Source organism: Sinohyriopsis cumingii, chromosome 6, assembly GCF_028554795.1.
Source record: "Sinohyriopsis cumingii isolate HCF-2022 chromosome 6, ASM2855479v2, whole genome shotgun sequence".
NCBI lineage: Eukaryota > Metazoa > Mollusca > Bivalvia > Unionida > Unionidae > Sinohyriopsis > Sinohyriopsis cumingii.
This window is the reverse complement of record NC_142966.1, coordinates 125,853,434-125,871,949: the sequence shown is the minus strand read 5'-3', so window position 1 is coordinate 125,871,949 and position 18,516 is coordinate 125,853,434.

Genomic DNA, 18,516 nt, shown 5'->3' with positions numbered 1-18,516 from the left:
TACGGTCCATGAGAATAAACTTCATGCTCCCATATCAGGTCATATGAATGGGAAATACATCAATAGGTATAATTTCAGGTGTGTTTGGTGCACTATCCATATTCAGTACGGAACTATCAAAGGAACATGTATTATTAATTATGTCTAGATCACAATGCTTGAGACCAACTGAAATATGCATTGAATAAAAGTTATATTAAACCACTGCTTCATACATAGATTAGACTAATTTCCTTTCAGCAGCATCGTAAATATTCAAGATTTCGCGTATTCTAAACATTGAACAGTGCCGCATAGTAATTTGGAGGCTTGTTACCAATGAACACTGCTTGATCCATGTGCTTGTAAGCGATATAAATCAAGACATTTATAAGTTCTAGGCTATAAAATTATTAGCTTTTACTGAGGCACCATGGCCAGCAACTACAGTTGTGAGAAACCACCAAATGATCGTCAAATGACAATAAAACCATAACATTATTTTTTTTGTTCTAGGCCATCGACAATTTCTTCACATAAATCATAGCGAGATTAAAACAATTTCTAAGCTCTGCATTTGACCGATCCAATCTGAGCTCAGTAAAGCGGTTCAGCTATTCAGCTCATATGCTATCTAACTTTTTATTAAAAATAAATAAATTATAAGAACGGCTTTGTAAACCAACATACAGAGTTTAGTCAAAAGTGGATAATTGACCTTGTTTTTTCGACATCACTACAGTTATTCATTTAGCAGGCAGCGAGTTCCATTAAACGCATTTATATGGATAAATGAAGTTGAAGGATTGTACAGGTACAGTATGATTTTTACGTTATACCTGGTAAATATGACATTTGTGTTCTGTATTTCTCACTTAGCAATAAAAAGGATCAGTTTTGCTGAGCATTGTATAAAATCCATGTGAAAATTATGTGACATTATTACAATAATATAATAGAAGTAGTTTTCATAACTATATCATCACACATACTTTAGCATTCATATTTTTACTTACTTATTTATTGAATAAATAGAATCGTACGTTGGCAAAGGTTTGAAGATTTCAAGTGTAGTATTTTAGGACCAGGAAGAAACTTCGGTCAGACTAGTGACGCCAAGAGATCAAATGCCATTGTTCTTACTTGCAAAAGAAAATTCTGATGTATAAGCAAGCCAGTTATATTACGTTTGATTTGTTATGTGTAATTGACATCTATCCATAACTAAAAGTAGGAGCTGGACCAAACCTGTCTAATATCTTATTATTTTTAGACAACATATTACATAGCTAATATTTGTCTATCTTTTTAGATTATATGTTAGGATCGTTATTAGTTGGAGGTAAACATGTTTACAGATGATGGCTTCTAGGTCTTATGCTTTTTAGAAATGAAGAATATTCCAGAAGCAAGTTGTTTATGAGTTTTATGAGAAACTTAACCTGGTCCTGGTTTTGCTATTGAGTCTTAGCTTGTATACAAATGTTGTTTACTTCAAAATTACTACTTCAGTATCTTAAAATCAGTCATGTTAGTATCAACTTCAGTTGTGTTTCAGTTAATATTTGTGAGAAGTTATCCTTTTTAAACACATTCACTGGTATTACAAAGTGCTCATTGATTTAGGACTAAACCATCTGTTTTGGAATTAGTGTTAATTCATTGAAAGACATTTTGGATGACATCTTGTGATACAGCAAGGTTGTTGGTACATTAGCACATTCAGAATTGCTAGCACATCAGCATAGTCTGTATTGGAATTCATTCGGAACACCACCGGAATTCATCTGGAATACTCTGTACTTTTGGACATGTGATATAACGTTTAGGACTATTTGTGACTTATTTCACAATATATTAAGTTCTTTTTAATTTTCACTTTGTATTCTAGCGAAATAAATTATTTGGTGAATTTTACAAAAAGAAATTTTCTCTCTCTTTAATGTTACTTAGTTTAAGTCCATAGCTTCGTAACAACATATTATAATTACGGGTAACTGAAAAGTTGGAGAGAATACGAAGCAGAGAGAACTTTGATGAATAAACAAAAAGTAGTTTCAAAACGAGCGTGTTGACATGTTGCTTAGTTTCTAAATAAACTTTTACGTACTAATACAGTCTTTGTATGACACTATGATATCCAATATATCGGTCAAACCTGATATGTGTAGAATTTATTGATTTTAGCATTAGTGACAAATCGGAAAATGTAAGTGATTACGATTTAGAACTATATCACTTTATTCAATGTCCTTATTTTTATTTATCTGACCAAAAAACAAAAGAACAAAGAACAAATGCGTTCTTTAGTTGAATACAATGTATTTAAAACGGTCCTAAATGTTCTAAAACGCAACTAGATAAATCAGATTAAAAATGCCTGATATTAATTTTAGGGTTACTTAGTTTTTGTGTAACATTATTTTGTCTGCTTTCTGTAACGTTTGTCTCCTAATTATTTCTTGAAATGAATGATCTTAAATGGTATCAAACAAGCCCTTTCTGCTGAACATTGTATTTCTAACTTAAATAAGTAAACTCAGTTCAGTATCCAATAAATTGTATGTCATGTAGCTTCTTGTAAATATATATCTGTGATTTTTTTACAATTATCTTGTGGTACAATGTTTTGAAGCTGCTAATAATAATACAAGTCTGACAGTGATCTAGATATTTTTGATGGTTAGCATTTAAATAGTTCAAAACCAAAGGAATAGGTATAGAAGACTGTGATAATCAATTTGAAAGTCATTTTTGGGGATAACAATCAACGCATGATTAATTTTTACATTTGAATATCTTTTACATGATGACTTTTTATATTGAAAGATTTTTGAATTCACTCTCAAAATATTCAACCATAGATAAGAGATAATCATATGGATAATATTATACGTGATTTAATTATCGGTTTGTAATGAATAATTTTAAAATTGGAGATAACGCGAATTATTAAGACAGGGAGGAAAACAAGATATAAATATCATATAGACGTTCTCCAAGAATGCTTTGATACAATAAAACTGGATCTGAAGAGTAGACAGTTTGGACCAGGATACATCAGCAGTTTAATGTTTATACTTTCCAAATGATCGAAATGCTACAATCGGCGCAAACGTTATAAAACTTTATAAGATGATTATTCTAAAACATAAATCAAAGGAAAACTTTCCTGCAAGCTGGGTAAACGAATATACTTAAGTAAGTTTTGTAACGTTGTAAAATCTAAAACAATTGTACATGAAGATGACTTTGAAATGCATACCAATTAAAGTGTATGAATGTCCAGATAATGTTGAAAGAAAATACTCCCATAGCTTTAATATTTAATTCAACATTTAGCGAAGATCTACCACTAGCTCGTATTATAGCCATACGTATAAAATAAAAATAATTCTCTCTTTATTAAAAAAAAAAAACTTTGATGTTCCGATTACTGCTACACCTATTTCTTCATCTGCTACTGTTGTTCCTAATCCGCCTTCTTTTTTCACTCAGAGAGGGTCAATGTTTATCTGAACATATCGCCAATCGTATGCTTGAGTATAACTGGAAAACGTGTTTTTTATTAGTTCAAATTAGTTTTAGTTTTTAGCAAATTAGATTTTTGTTGGTATGTTTGAGGTCTAGACTCAACAACAAAACTTTAAGAAGGTTATATCCTATTTTAAAAAAAAATAAACGCAGTCATCTCCTACAACCACTGGAGCAAATACGTGTTCGATAATTTAATGGATTTTGTTTTCGAAGTCATGCGCATGTATAATTGCATGCTTGTCACCATATTTATCGTTCTTATTTATATGTCTTATTCACGGTTTCGTCCTATATTTCATCGTCTACACTTTCACGATTTGTTGGAGACTATTTATAAACTTTGGGAATCATATGATTACAAAATCTGCATTTATTATTGTGTTAAGTCATAATTTAAAGCTATTATACGATTTTGGAAGCTACTGTTGTATCCAGCAATGATACTAGTTGTATAGCCACGTTATCCTGTGACAAAGTAGCATAGCGTTTTGTCATTAATGAATCTGAAAAATAATGCCGAATTCTTATTAACGTTTTTTCTCAGTAAAGTCATACTCTGAATTTCCTAAATATTTTCTTGACAACTTTAATCATTAACACTGGAAACACACTCTGTTATAGATTTTCCGTGTTGAGCATGATCCCCTCATGAACATAAAACGCACGATATGATGATTCCATTTAATCTTTCAAAACTTTAATCTTTCAAAAACCTCATTCGCCAATCCATTGCCACCTACTAGAGTGAGAAGAATTCCAGCGAACATATTCAATCCTTATCAACATTATTTTAAAAATTAGATATTATTATCAATGTTATTTTAGCACAATTTATTACCACATATTTCGTCATCAATTACAAAATATAGTCTTTGTTTGGATCATGCGTTGTGTTTTCCTGTGGCTATTCTAATTACAATGGTTATTATTATTGTCGTTGGTTGACCATCTGGCTTGGATGGGTCCTCATGTGGCTGAGAAGTCCGCTAAGAGACGCGCTTGTTCTGGAGCAGTTTGTACACTGTAGACATGGGTTGGTTCTTGACATTGAGACCTTCCTGCGTTCCCCCATACCGATGACATGACCCGTCTACCAGAGTTGGGCTCTCATGATCATCGCTTCGATACTGGCTAAGCCTGCTTTATCCAGCGCTTCTTGGCTCGTCACTCTGTCTTGCCATCTGACGTCCATAAGCCCATAATCCGCGCAGGGCTCTCGTTTGGAAGCGCTCAAGTTGCTTGTATGTTGTCCAGGTCGCACATCCATAAAGGAGACTCGTTAGCACAACTGCTTTATATACCTTTACCTTGGTGGACAGTTTGATATTCTTGCAATTCAGCTCGCGAGAGCGGAGATGTCCTTATGATTGACTGGCGCTGCTGATGCGTGCCGTCATCTCTTTGTCTAGCGATCCATCGGAAGATATGATGCTTCCAAGGTGCTTGAAATGATCGACAGTTTTCAGTTGAGTGTCTTCGATAGACACAATCGGGGTTGGGGGTGGGGTGGGTGGCGAGCTATGGTGCCTGGGACAGGTTGGTAAAGTACCTCTGTCTTGTTCAGATTGATAGCGAATCCGAAGAGTATCGGGGTTTCCGCAAAGCAGGTAACGATGATCTGGAGATCTGCTTCCGTTTGTGCCATGAGAGCACAGTCATCCATGAAAAGTGCTTCAAGAATAAATTTCTCAATTGTTTTGTACGAGGCATTCAGTCGGTGAAGGTCGAGAGAGAGCCTTCCAGACTGTACTTTATGTACACTCCTTTCAGGAGATCACGTGTGGCATGGTTCAGGACAAATGCGAAGAATAGGTTGAATAATACTGGGGCACGAACGCAACCCTGCCTCACGCCGTTAGAAAAGTTGAATGGCTTGGAGAATCCCCGTTATAGAGAACGAATCGCGTCATGCCGTCGTGGAAAAGTCGGATCATCTTATTGAACTCACTAGGGAACCGATTCGTGCTACAATGACCCATAGTGCATCTCTGTTGACCGTATCGAAGGCCATTGTGAGGTCTATGAAGACACAGTAGAAGTTCATGTTTTGTTCAATAATAATAATAATAATAATAATAATAATAATTATTATTATTATTATTATTATTATTATTATTATTATTATTATTTACATCTCTTTTATTCTGACATAGAGTTATCTGTACTCACTATTGTTGGACTATATCTTAGTATATATTGGGTTATCTTGTTTCATCTGTGAGTCTTCTGTTATGGGAATTAAACGCATTTTCACAAGGGGATGTTATTTTATATTCTGATAAACGGTTACGTATTTTAAAACAGATGTTTAACCAATAAACATTTTTTTACATCAAAACAGATGTTTAACCGATAATCATCTAAACGTCATAAACACCGATAAACCGCTTTTACTGTCTGGTACAGCGTGATCTGTCAAATGGCGAATATGTATTCCACGTGCAGCTGATGCAATCCACACTGCCGAGGTATTATTATTCAGCAAAATGCTAATTGTATGATTTTAGAAGTTACAACATGTTCATAAATTTATTGTGCGAAACACACTGACGGGACAGTTATTATAAATGAAAGCATGTAAAAGTTTGAAGATTTATGATGTTCTCAAAATGTTTGTATTTGGCCATCAACATATGTCGGTACATAAGTTTTTTCTTTCTTTTCTTTCGTTTTTCTTTAAAATGGAAATTACAGAACAAATATTAAGTGCATAGCGATATTTACAATGCAGCTGCATTGAGGACGAAAGAGTGATGTGTGACCAATTACCGATTCAGCATTGCGGTTTCGATGTTCCTGAATCGAAAATAAAATGTCTGAAACAGGAAAATGGCTTCTTGCAAGGGTAGTTACACCTATTTTATATGAAATAGTTTGATAAATAACAATGATATATGTTCAGCCCTTTGAATTACTCCTAATTCCTACTATTCTATTAGATGTGAATCATTTGCCTTTCGGAAATGAACGTACTAAACCAACTGCAACATGATGCATTACTTTATTGAGATCTTTGTCAATATGTCTCATGTCTCATAACTATCTACGTCAGTCATGGATTCTTATTAGTTATGTAGCATATCTGTGTACTCACTGAGACCTTTGTTATTTATGTGCAACAAATATGTCACTCATTGAGATCTTTGTTATGTATGTACCAGAACTGTGTCACTCGTTGAACGTTTTTATTTAAGAACCATAACTATCTCTGTCACTCATTGATCTTTGGTATTTATGTACCATAACTATCTATGTCACTCGCTGAGATCTTTGTTATTTATGTACTACTTGACTGTTTAAATATGTGATACCACTGGTTAAATAAGTGCCTTATAAGAGTCGAGAATAGTTGTAATTTATTTATAATGAATTTTACATATCTATAAATGTGTAAACAATTGGAGACAACGATATTGCTAAAACTAAGTTAGAAAGAATTAAACATGTTGGTATGCTAATTGCTTCAACAGCAGACAGGCATAATTTTTAAAGAATGAAGAATTTGACGAGATTTGTAGCACGGAAGATAAACAAGTGCAACGCTAGAAAAGCCGGCATCTTGTGTACACAACGATTAAATTATATGAACATGAATTTAACTGTGACAAAGCTGTATGAGCATGAATTTACCTGTAACAAAGCTGTATGAGCATGAATTTAACTGTAATAAAGCTGTATGAGCATGAATTTAACTGTAACAAAGCTGTATGAACATGAATTTGACTGTAACAAAGCTATATGAGCATGAATTTAACTGTAACAAAGCTGTATGAGCATGAATTTAACTGTAACAAAGCTGTATGGGCATGAATTAAACTGTAATAAAGCTGTATGAGCATGAATTTAACTGTAACAAAGCTGTATGAACATGAATTTAACTGTAACAAAGCTGTATGAGCATGAATTTAACTGTAACAAAGCTGTATGAGCATGAATTTAACTGTAACAAAGCTGTATGAGCATGAATTTAACTGTAACAAAGCTGTATGAGCATGAATTTAACTGTGACAAAGCTGTATGAGCATGAATTTAACTGTAACATAGCTGTATGAGCATGAATTTAACTGTAACAAAGCTGTATGAGCATGAATTTAACTGTAACAAAACTGTATGAACATGAATTTAACTGTAACAAAGCTGTATGAGCGTGAATTTAACTGTAACAAAGCTGTATGAGCATGAATTTAATTGTAACAAAGCTGTATGAGCATGAATTTAACTGTAACAAAGCTGTATGAACATGAATTTAACTGTAACAAAGCTGTATGAACATGAATTTACCTGTAACAAAGCTGAGGAAAATTCAACTGCCACACTGCATAAAGAAGGTTCAAAAGTAAAGCTCATACATTTAAAACAGCAACTAAAAGTTCTCTAAGTTTTATGCTGTGATTTCAATGCATCATGAAACCCATGAAACACAACAAACATAAAACAAATGCATGACGAATACCTGATTCATCTAAACACTTACAACAATGATTCTTTCTCAACAACAGCAAGGTGATACACATGTTGCATGTTGCAAAACGCAAGTTGACTATATGAATGTTAGTAGTTACCGTCACGTGATAGATTATTATACTGTATAACACATTTCCAAATCTCAAAAAAATCATTGTTTTTATATAACTAAATAGGCTATCATGCTTATCTATTTATCAAAACATTGGTGAAAATTATCCTACTCAGGAAGTAGCGATTATTGCAAAGAAAGATGAAAAGTATATTTCATTTTCAAACAGTACAATTGCTAAATTTGCATAATCTGATAAAGAAGTACAAGAGAAAACGAAATTTCGATTCTTGGATAGCTATAGACTTGTGAGACAATCAACGGAACAGCTTTTCAAGTGATATGTTCAGAGAAACCCTCAAACACATTATCATTTGAACAAAGTCTTGATGAAGACGTTAATGTGTAACAATATTTTGACAAAGAAGAGAGATTTATATGATGACATTATTTTACCACATTACGTTCATCAATCAGAGATACACATATTTCACAAGACGACAATCAGTATCGACATGATGTGATTAAACATTTTATACCCCGGAAACTGACATAACTAATCATTTAAAACTAATGCAATGGTATCGTGGAACAGATTTAAAGAGCTTAGAAATGTATGCATGATGCATATTTGAAGGTTAGCAATGTAGAGTTACAATTGTTAAACTAATTCGAGTCCATATCCGAGGTGGAATATTGATGCTACCAGACAGATATGCCCAAGCTAACCGCCCTTAATATGAAAGGAAGTTAAAGGCTGATCCACTTCATGGTCAATAGCATTCGTCATCTATATTTATTCTATCAACCTGTATTGTCACTTGATCACGAAATATAGGCCTACTCTACTAAAAAACACTGTATATCATACAAGACAATTTGATATGTAATAATGAAAGTACTTTAGATGTGATACAGTAAGTTGATTTGGAGACACTACCTCTTTAGAGACCACCGATCCGATGGCCTAGTGGTTAGAGCGTTAGCCTCGGATGCGTGAGTTCGTGGGTTCCATCCCCGGCCGAGTCATACCAAAGACTTACAAAAATGGGACTAACAGCTGCCTCGCTTGGCGCTCAGCATTAAGAGGTTAGTGTTAGGACTGGTCGGTCTGGTGTCAAGATAATGTGACTGGGTGGGACATCGTACTGCATGTCTGCGGCATGATGCCTCAGTGCTATACATCACTATAAAGTGCCACACTGCATACATCGTAGCGATATGACTGAAAAATTGTTAAAAGCTACGTTAAAAATCCAAATCACATACACACACTCTTTAGAGACCATTTAGTCTCTCAGAGCGTCAGTATCACAAGTTAGTGAATTATAACCTTTGCAAACGAAACTGACAGAGGACCGTAAGAGTCCATGATGCTGAGTTTGTTACTTGTAATGATTCAAATCTTGAGATAGGTCCTTCTGCATATGAATGTGCAACATATAATAATGGCGGAACGGAAGAATTTCCTATATTCAATCTCTAGCAAATATAGTAAAAACTTTCTTCCTGAATTTATCACAAGAGATGTCCTCATGTTGATACGTTTTTTTTAGGTAGGTCATATTTAAATGTCATATAATAGTCTTATATATTGTTGTCACCTGTGACATTTAATTAGATAGATCAAAAGTTCCCCTTATATTGAAGTACTTCCTCGAAGACAAACCGATTATAGTTTAGTGTGTTTTGGGTCTTATTACTTGGTGCTTTTTATAGGTTGAAAATCTTTTCCAGGATTAAGGGATACTTTATAGATTCTTCACCATATTTGATTTGTATAACCAATAATGAACGATTTAAATATTTCTTTAACCCTACTAACATTTTTAAACCACTAACTTTTTATCGGTTAATAATTTCAAAGGTCGTTTTATAATCACGTATGTTATATATAATTTTAGAGATATAAAAAAATACCAGGAGTCCATATTACTTTTCATTGCAATCGTCTCATTTAATTTCTAAAGTGGATTAACATGATATGTAAAACTTTCTTTTGTTTCTATTTTCATCTACGTTGTAATCGAAATCGTTTTCAACGCGCACTGAACACACATTATTCTGTGCATTGCCTGTTCCACTTCTTAGCTTCCAAAGCGTCTTTCTCATGATGCCCTATTCTGTTGTTCCCACAAAGGAAGCTATTTATAAATCTATATAGGTCATGAAAATGTTGTAGTTATTCAGCTTGAAAATTATGACGTTACTACCATATGAGATCGTAATGCGTTCGATCAACATTTTTCCTTTGTTTAACTTTCAGATCAGATAACACAAAGAAAAATTCTAAATCAAATAGTTCAGATCTCAAGAATGCTACTTGCAAATGTTGCTCAGGTTCAATATTACCTTGAGTATATGTGATGCAGTGATGTGTTAAATTTTACGCATTATACTCTCTGAACATTTTTTTGCACATATTTATTTGTATAGAGTTATGAATCTTCGACACGTTACGTTTAATATATGAAATTTACAGAAACTTTTAACCTACTATAGCAGGAATAAATATGCATGCATATTTAATCTGCTAATTAGAAAGTTGGTAGACATCACTTATTAGCTTAGCTTAGTGTCAATATACTTGGAAGAACGTAATGCAAAGGGATCGTTCAATCTGTTTAAGTGTTGGGTTACAAACCTTGTTGACTGAATCTTTAGGTAGTCTACTAAGGTTCCTCAATTTTCATTGCACTATGCAGTCTTTTTCAAATAAGATATAAAATAACTCCAAATACTATACCATTAACTATTACGACAACTATTATAACTGCAACTGTTGTGATTAAACTGCTAAAAAGGAGATGTCACTTCCAATCTTCACTTTGCAACCTATCCTAATACAATACCCTGAAAACTGTTCATTTGGAATAATAGCACATTTTTATATTCAGGATAATACAAATGTATATCTTTAAATTGGTTGAAAATATCTTCTCCTTTTTGAATTGCAACGTATCAATATTTTCCGACATTGAAGTCCAGTGGTGAAATCACGGGGTTTTCTCATTTGTTTGTTGCCAGATATACTCCGTAATAATGTATTAATGTTTTATTGTAAAATTGTTAAAACATTTTCTGCGTATCGTATTTCTGATCATTAGTAAACATAATGTTTACACATTTTACATCCTGCAAAATGCATCCAGAGGAAAGTCATTATGCGTCAAAGCATAAGACTGCATACACATATGGGTGGTTTAGTTAACCAAGTTATGGTCAAGAAACCATTACCGCTTCAGTGGCTTCGGTGGTTAGAAAGTCCGCCTCGGATGTGGGAGGTCGAACCAAGGCCGAGTCATACCAAAGACTTACAAAAATGGTACTAACAGCTACCTCGCTTGGCGCTCAGCATTAAGATGTTAGTGTTAGGACTGATCAGCCTGGTGTCAGGATAATGTGACTGGGTGGGACATGATGCTACGTGTCTGCGGCATGATGCAACAGTGCTAGACATCTCTATAAACTTACCACACTGCAGACATCGTAGCGATATGACTGAAAAATCCAAATAAGACACACTCACACTAAGTCCTGCCATTACGCCCGTATATGAAATGTCATCATTATACATTTCCACAATAGTTTCCTCTTACTATGTTCCATTTTAAAATCAAAAGCAGTAAATGCCCAGATATTATATAAAAATTAGAGCAAGATGCTTTATGATTCATTCTTTATTCCATTCAGCCGGAAACGTATGTTTTCATTTATTTAGGTTTTAAATGAATCAAGTCTCCTACTTAATTCAAGATGTTTCTTATCATGTTTGATTTTAACTGCAGCTATGTCAGTTGTGAAATAATTTGCCAAATCGATTAAATCTTTCCTGACTTTGTGTTAAACCTTTGATCTCAGTTGTCTTCGAGTTCATGCACACTACTTACTTTACAATCAATTTACCTAGAATGTTATTTTTTACATCTATTTGGGATTGTTCTAGTTTAGCTATTCGTTCATCTTTAAAAGTTGCAAAGGTTTGATTCATACTAGTTTTGATATTGATGTTGAGATTAATAATATAGAACTCATACAGTGTTCCCTTGACTCGGGTGCTTTTGGTGCTTCGTCCTCTTTTGCAATTGCGGAAGAATTTTGGTGATAGCAGTCAGTGTATCTTCCAAAATTAGCACACCAGTTTTGAAATGAGAAACTCACTGTAGTATTCTTTATTCTGTTTGTTTTAATCGTTGCAACTAATTCAGAAAGAAGTTTAAAGTACTGTAATTTCCAAGAGATTTTTTAATTTCCTCAATGTCATTTCATCTGTATCATTCATAGTTTTGCATATTTTAGTGTCAATTGTTTATGTGTACGTTTTACTAACTGATCTGATAAATGTGTAATACTAAGGTAATTATTTCATATAAGCATTGTTCTGTAATGCCATAATACTGGGTCTTCCAATACACCGTTTTATTCCAATAACTAAAGAAATTTCGAAATAACCTCTTAAAGATTAGTTGTACGTTCCTAACGTACAGTGTAAATCTATTACTATGTTCTTAACGTGCTGGGTAAATCCATTAATACGTTCCTAACGTACAGTGTAAATCTATTACTACATTCCTAACGTACAGTGTAAATCTATTACTACGTTATAAACATACAGTGTAAATAAATTACTACGTCACTAACTTACAGTATAAATCTATTACTACGTTACTAACATACAGTGTAAATAAATTACTACGTCACTAACTTACAGTATAAATCTATTACTACGTTACTAACATACAGTGTAAATATATTGCTACGTTCCTAACGTACATTGTATATATATTACTACGTTACTAACATACATTGTAAATCTATTACCACATTACTAACATACATTGTAAATATATTACTACGTCACTAACGTACTTTGTAAATCTATTACTACGTTCCTAACGTACAGTGTAAATCTATTACTACGTTACTAACATATATTGTAAATCTATTACTACGTTTCTAACATACAGTGTAAATAAATTACTACGTTACAAACGTACAGTATAAATATGTTACTACGTTACTAACATACATTGTAAATCTATTACTACGTTACAAACATTCAGTGTAAATCTATTACTACGTTCCTATCGTACAGTGTAAATCTATTCCTACGTTACCAACATACAGTGTAAATATATTGCTACGTTCCTAACGTACAGTGTAACTCTATTACTACGTTCCTAACATACATTGTAAATCTATTACTACGTTCCTAACATACATTGTAAATCTATTATTACGTTCCTAACATACATTGTAAATCTATTACTACGTTACTAACATACATTGTAAATCTATTACTACGTTACAAACATTCAGTGTAAATCTATTACTACGTTACTAACATACATTGTAAATCTATTACTACGTTACAAACATTCAGTGTAAATCTATTACTACGTTCCTATCGTACAGTGTAAATCTATTCCTACGTTACCAACATACAGTGTAAATATATTGCTACGTTCCTAACGTACAGTGTAACTCTATTACTACGTTACTAACATACATTGTAAATCTATTACTACGTTCCTAACATACAGTGTAAATCTATTACTACGTTACTAATATACAGTATGAATCTATTACTACGTCACTAACGTACAGTGTAAATCAATTAGTACGTTACTAACATACAGTGTAAATCTATTACCACGTTACTAATATACAGTGTAAATCTATTAGTACGTAGTACGTTACTAACGTACAGTGTAAATCTATTATTACGTTCCTAACAGATAGTGTAAATCTATTACTACGTTACTAACATACATTGTTAATCTATTTCTACGTTACTAATATACATTGTAAATCTATTACTACGTTACTAACATACAGTGTAAATCTATTACTACGTTCCTAACGTACAGTGTAAATCTATTACTACGTTCCTAACACACAGTTTAAAGGTCTACTAGAGTATAATACGCACTATATATCAGAATGTTCATTTTTCGCTCAATAACGCACATTAAAAACGCATATTTTAACTCACAGAGAAAACAATGAAGATAAATTTTGCATTTATCGATGTTTTACAGAAAACACTCCGGAAATATTTGTATACGTCCGGAGATAATAGGATTTCCGGAAGTGACGTACTGTCGGGAAGTCCCTCAGGTTTAGCTTATGTGGTGATGGCTGAATTTAGTGATGATTCAAGCGAATTTACGGCAAATTTGTCATGTTCATATTCGTCGGGTGAGGAAGGTGAACCCCTAGAACGTAATGAATCTGAAGAAAATTCTGCTCGCTGAGGTTATACAGTACCAATTTAAGCTCGAACGAGACTAGAGCGTGGACGAGAACCGTAAGAGGATATAGGGCATAATGAGGCTGAGCAGTGCTTGGGCTATTCATTCTGGTAATTACTATATTCATTCTGATAATTATTATATTCATTCTGGTAATTACTATGTTCAGTCTGGTAATTACTATATTCATTCTGGTAATTATTATATTCATTCTGGTAATTACTATATTTATTCTGGTAATTATTATATTAATTCTGGTAATTGCTATATTCATTCTGGTAATTACTATACTCATTCTGGTAATTACTATTATCATTATGGCAATTATTATTATTATTATTATTATTATTATTATTCTTTCGTTAATGTTTTCTCAATTTCATAATGAAAAGAGAAGGGCATGAATTTGGGAAAAACTTGGATGTCTTCAGAGAAGATTGTCATGTGAGCGTGTTTATCAGTTATTTAAAAGTTAAATACTTAAGACTCGGGCTGTGAGAGGTGTAGAAATAAATACCTTATTAACTGATGTACTTTGGTTTGATTGTTTACTACCCTCCACAGATAGTAAAATTTAAGAATTTTATTAAAAAGAAAAAGTAATCATACACTTGGTGTATCCGTTTGTTCAGTAAGCTTATATTTTCTCCGTGGGTTTAGGTGTATAATACTAATGGCAAAGGAAGTATACATATTTATGGGAAAACAAATCTTGATAATAATACATTGCTGATTATTGTTATGTTATTGATTGTGGTACGAAAGGAAGAACAAAAGTCTTACCATATATCACGTATACATATATATCAAACTTTAACATACAAGAACTTCTCATAAATTGTACCCACAAGTTTGCTCTCTAACACAATAATGAATGATGTAGTGTATTTACCACGTAAATTGGAGTACCTGTGGAAATTGCAGCAGTACATAAATTGTCGAGAAGTATAGATGCTGTAAAGAGATCAACATGATTTTGAATAAGACTAAGGAGGTCAGGGTGGATTGATAGATCATCCAAGATTTCATATAGTTTGCATGGATGAATTTGTCCCAGAAGCAGCAAACTGTATCCTATATTCAGCAATATGGAAATTGCAAGGAAATCCTGTCAGAGTAAATGAACACATGGTGGGCCAAATATTCTTACAGTAGTTATGGTGCCACTGTCAGGGTCAATTTTAGGACAAATGATTGCTTTATATGCATGTGAAAATTATGCTTAAATTCCTTTTCATAAAATCCTTCCTTTATTAACAAAATGTATCAGTACTGTCACTTTACTTGAGTGTGGAACTTTTACCAAAAACCTTTCATTCTGATAACAAATCATGCTAAAATCAGTCATCCATTATCTTGGAAATTCTCATGAAAAATTCTTTAATCCTCTGTAATTTCATTTCTTGAACAGAATCTCTGCTATGACATTACAAACACGTTGCTGTCTGTTCATGTTCACATTTGATTCATTTAGCTTTCTAACACTTGTTTTAGTCAAATCAATTTTTATGCTAAAGACATTGACTCTGAAAACATTAAATAAGTAACAGAAAACCGGAATACATGAATTAACATAACTTTATTCAAGTTTAAATATTTGCTGTACATTCTATTTTCAGTCGTAATAGATACATGGCTGCATAGAGGTGGCAATAACTATCAACTGACTATGGCTTCCTGATCACTACCTCCAGCACTGCCATTAATTCTTCAACATAGTCTGAAACAAATTGTTACCCCACTAATTCAAGAAACTGAAAAATATCATCCACTGCCTATATTCATACTGACAATTTACCAAAGGGAGTTAATGGAATTGGAGACAAGACCTAATTAGTATTCAGTTTAACATACATATAAATCATAGTTGAATGAATGAATGAATGAATGAATGAATGAATGAATGAATGAATGAATGATAATAATAATAATAATAATAATAATAATAATAATAAAATAATAATGATAATAATAATAATACTATTTGTTTTTATATATGATTTTGAATATGTGCTACAAAAAAAAAGAATCTGTGTTAGCTTTGTTTTGATTGAAATCTTTCAAGTTCGAGTTGCTTTTCTTTAGTTTAGTTTCTCCCTTCTGTGTGTGTATGTACAGGGCCAGGGAGTAGGGGCCAGAAATATTAAGGGGGGGGGATGACTGTATTCCTTGTGTCCAACTTTAATATAACTTTAAACATACAACTGTTATATTACTATATGTGCTTGTATACGAGTTTTATCAAATGGTATCATTCAGTGTAGTAAAAATTGCAATTATGAAATCCTGCAAGTTAATATTGCAGTTGAGTATAACAAACAATGAAATCACTGCTAAGATTCAATAATTTCGGATTATGTTTTGGTACTCGATCCAAATACTTTCTTTATTGCCATTGTTTGCTGTCATGCCTTTCTAAACTTTATTTCCAGATATTTTAATACGAGAAACTACCAGGTATTAATGGAGGTTTAGCTATATATCTTACCGTTGATGTAGTAAAATATGTTGTTCTAGAACTATTTTGAAATACTACAAAATCTATTCTCTGTAAGGATATGTGTACGTTACCATCTCCGTGGTTTGTGAAATATATCTCTTTCTCTGCTTTACTTTCTCCGGTAATATAGTCTTCTTTTTACGTAATGTAAATTTGAACAACTGAGACATGAACAGCGAAGTGTGAGAGACTTACCCTTTAAGCTGAAGTTCTTGGATATATTACTGATTTTTTTCAAGAGCTTTGTTCAATATTTCTTTCTTTCTCAATGTTCTCCCCTCTTCTAAATGTGTCTTTTCAGCGCCTCTATGTTTTGGTTGTCTGTTGTTCTGACATTATTTATGATACGACTCTTCATTTTATCGTAGTTGGTTACGTAGCAGATAAAATTATTCTTGATTTATTCCCTCTAGAACTTATTCTCTTGCTGACAATATCAGCAATATCAGCAACACTGTTTAGGTTGATCATTGCAGAAGTTAATATCTCATAATGTTTTAAAACACGATTGTATACTATTATATCTTTAAAAGCCTTTTTAACATGCAGGAGTAAAGGTGCACGAAACTCACAAAGAGCTAGAGGAAGGATACATCCTTTAGGTATTCCCACAAAACCTAGACTAGCAGCTCCAGCTCACATTCCATAATAACCCCTAGCACTTATGTCCACTCATATGATACGTTAATGGTATACTATCCATTGCAGAAATATTTTCCATTACGTTCCACGATGTCTTTGTCCAAATCGTATAACTTGCTTTCTTTCCTGGTAATTCCCTAATTTGGTGTCTGTATTTGAATCATCTACTACTCCTGTGTTTTTTTATTTAGCGTCTGTCTTTGAATCATTTTCTATTGGCTCTTGTATCTATAATCTGTGGTGGAATCACTTTCTACTTGTTCTTGTATCTATAGTTTGTCTTGGAATCAGTTTCTACTGGTTCTTTTAGAGCCTTAGAATCACCTTCTACTGATTCCTTTAGAGCCTTGGAATCACCTTCTACTGATTCCTTTAGAGCCTTGGAATCACCTTCTACTGATTCTTGTAGAGCCTTAGAATCACCTTCTACGGATTCTTTTAGATTCTTGGAATCATCTTCTACTGGCTCTTTTAAAGCCTTGGAATCACCTCTTACTGCCTCGTTTAGAGCCATGGAATCACCTTCTATTGATTCTGTTACAGCCTTGGAATCACCATCAACGGATTCTTTTAGAGCATTGAAATCACCTTCTACTGATTCTTTTAGAGCCTTGGAATAACTTTCTATTGATTCTTTTAGAGCCTTGGAATCACCTTCTACGGATTTTGTAAAGCCTTAGAATCAACTTCTACGGATTCTTTTAGATTCTTGGAATCACCTTCTACTGGTTCTTTTAAAGCCTTGGAATCATCTCTTACTGCCTTTTTTTTTAGAGCCATGGAATCACCATCAACGGATTCTTTTAGAGCCTTGGAATCACCTTCTACTGGTTCTTTTAGAGACTTGGAATCACCTTCTATTGATTCTGTTACAGCCTTTTAATCACCATCAACTGATTCTTTTAGAGCCTTGGGATCACCTTCTACGGTTTTTTTTAGAGCTTTAGAATCACCTTCTACGGATTCTTTTAGATTCTTGGAATCACCTTCTACTGGTTCTTTTAGAGACTTGGAAAACCTGCTACTGCCTCTTTTAGAGCCATGGAATCACCTTCTACTGATTCTGTTACAGCCTTGGAATCACATTC